A 2554-nucleotide genomic window follows, 5' to 3' on the forward strand; every position below is an offset into this window, starting at 1 on the left:
AAAAAAAAAGGTTGAAAACACAAAACTTGGAAAGGTATTATCTTGGTTGCTTTTCTCTCGTTGCTGAGACAAAATACCTAACACCCAGAATTGAGGAAGGAAAGTTTGTGGAGGTTTCAGTCCATATTCGGCTGGCTCCAAGGCAGAGTGGCCACATAGCAGAGGGTAGCAGTTCATGGAGGTGGAAAACAGCAAAACAGCAAGAGCAAAAAAGCAGAAGCAATGACAGCGGCAGCAGAGGCAGCAAGCCTCTCTCCTTCCCTTATACTGCACATCCAGGCTATCCACCCCAGGGCAGGTGCAGCACTCACACTCTTAATCCCAGCATTGGATTATGGATTAATCACAAACTCTAGAAGTCTGCCTTATGACTGCATGAGGCTTTGGAGGACAACTAGACACAGACCATAACTCTTTACAGATAAAATCAAACTGAGCAACGGATAAGGTAAATTTGACTTGAGAACTACTTTTTTAAAACCTCTGTTGCTCCCATGTGGCTAAAAGGGGCTGGAACATTAACTACATTGTCAAACACTTCACCTCCATGTGGGACCAGGTAAGAGCAACAAGCAGAAGAGAATTCTGGCAACCAGGGACAATGGGAAGAATAATTGATCAGTGATGCTTTCAGAGAAACTCTCACAAGGACAGGGCATATAAGACAACTTGTGAGCTGTCACAATCTTGATGCAGTCACTTGTTTTAACCTTACCAAAATAAAAATAGAACTGAGGTGGTAAAGAAGGGCTCCTGCATATAAATGCCTGATGATAGCAATTGAACGGACACTGCTAATGTCCTTAGTTTTTCCTGAGTCAATCTAAGAATAATTTAACAAGTCTTCCAGTAAAAAAAAAAAAAAAAAAATCAGCTCATAGGCACACCTTTAATTGCTAGTGCATTTTGTCTTCACCAGGATGCATCCATCAAAGTCTGTGCTTACATTTCTGATAGTTCAGATAATATATCTTTCATTCTCTTAAGGTCTCTGTAAATGAGTTTAAGTTATGTCTCTCCTATCCTCTCTTTAAACAGCTTCGTATGGAAATGGGTTTGGGGGTTTCTTGCGGTGGAAATAGCTTTTCACAATAGGGACAAATTTACTTATTAGGATCTAAAAAAAATATCTATGTAGTTCAGGCTTGCCCATGCTGGCCTTGAACTCATATTGATCCTCCTGCCTCAGCCTCTCAAATACTGAGGTTAAAGATGTGCCACAACACCTGGCAGAGCCTTGCATCTTTACCTGCTTATGTCAGTTTGTGTCTTTTAGGGTTGAATCAACTTTCCTCCCATTCATTACATGCCACCTGTAGACCATACCTAGCAATGATGGCTGCCCCTATTAAAAGACAAATAAACTAAATATATGACCCTTTCTCTCCTAACTGGCGGTTCAGCAAAGCCAATACCAGGGCTCCACTCCATCCCTTCTCAAAGGAAGTGACTCAAGCTTTCCATGACATCCTAAGTCAATGAACTGACTTCACTGAAATGTCAGGGTATGTGGCTGTTTCTCTAAAGGCCACGTTGAAACTGAGTAATGGATCTGTAGAACTTTGTCTGCTAAGTGCAAGGATTATGAATGCATCTCTAGATGATTCTACTACTTGTCATCTTTCAAAGAATAACATTTGTCTCTCCCAATATAACATCAAAAGTCCTTTTCAAGGGGGCTGGGAAGATGGCTCAGTGGAATAAATGCTTCCCTGGCAAGCACAAGGGTTTGAATTAAATCCCCAGTTCAAAAAAAAAAAAAAAAAGTCCTTTTCAAGTACAGACATATTTTATTTTGATCCCCTCGATCACTAACTTTAATCCTCATATATTTGTTAATTTACCCGGAAGGACTGTTTCTAACAATGCCAAAGGCAATGGCCCCTGATGAACAAAACATTATTCAGCCTTCAAACAATATCTGGGTGTCCCCAAAACTGAGATGGATGATGCACCCACATGACCTGATGAAAGTTTCCTTAGGTCACCCTCTCATATCCCCTCCTCACTTGAAATCAAATACTAAGTTATTGCTTTTCTCTGTGGGTAGATTACTCACTTGGAATCCACCCTCTACTCTTGGAGAGAATCAGTAAGCTCTTCAGCTTTTCTATATTCCTTAATGATTGGTAAATTCCCCCCCCCCCTTTTTTTAACACCTGTAGCATTGGTCTCTTGTGGGCACACTGACACCGGACAGCTGCCCTCAGGGCCCTCGGCGGCGGCTGCTGGGCTTCTCTGCAGCAGATGGCCGCGCACATCAAGGGTGCATGCTGAGCACAGCGGAGCTGTCCTGCTCTGGGCCACGGGCAGAAAGAACGGATGTGCTGAGAACAGTACAAGATAGAAGCATTACCTAATCTGATCAGTTCACTTTATCAGACTTCAGTGTTTCTTCATCTTGTTTCGATGAGTGCTGAGATTAGCTCCAGAATGCCTCCCACTTGTCACATGTGTGTACTGAATGTCCCTTGTGTAATCATTGTCTTAATTTGCTCTTTGCTCTCAATCTCTCAATTCCTGGTCTTTTTTTTTTTTTTTTTTTTTTTTTTTC

Source organism: Octodon degus, unplaced genomic scaffold, assembly GCF_000260255.1.
Source record: "Octodon degus isolate 3935 unplaced genomic scaffold, OctDeg1.0 scaffold00079, whole genome shotgun sequence".
NCBI classification, from domain to species: Eukaryota; Metazoa; Chordata; class Mammalia; order Rodentia; family Octodontidae; genus Octodon; species Octodon degus.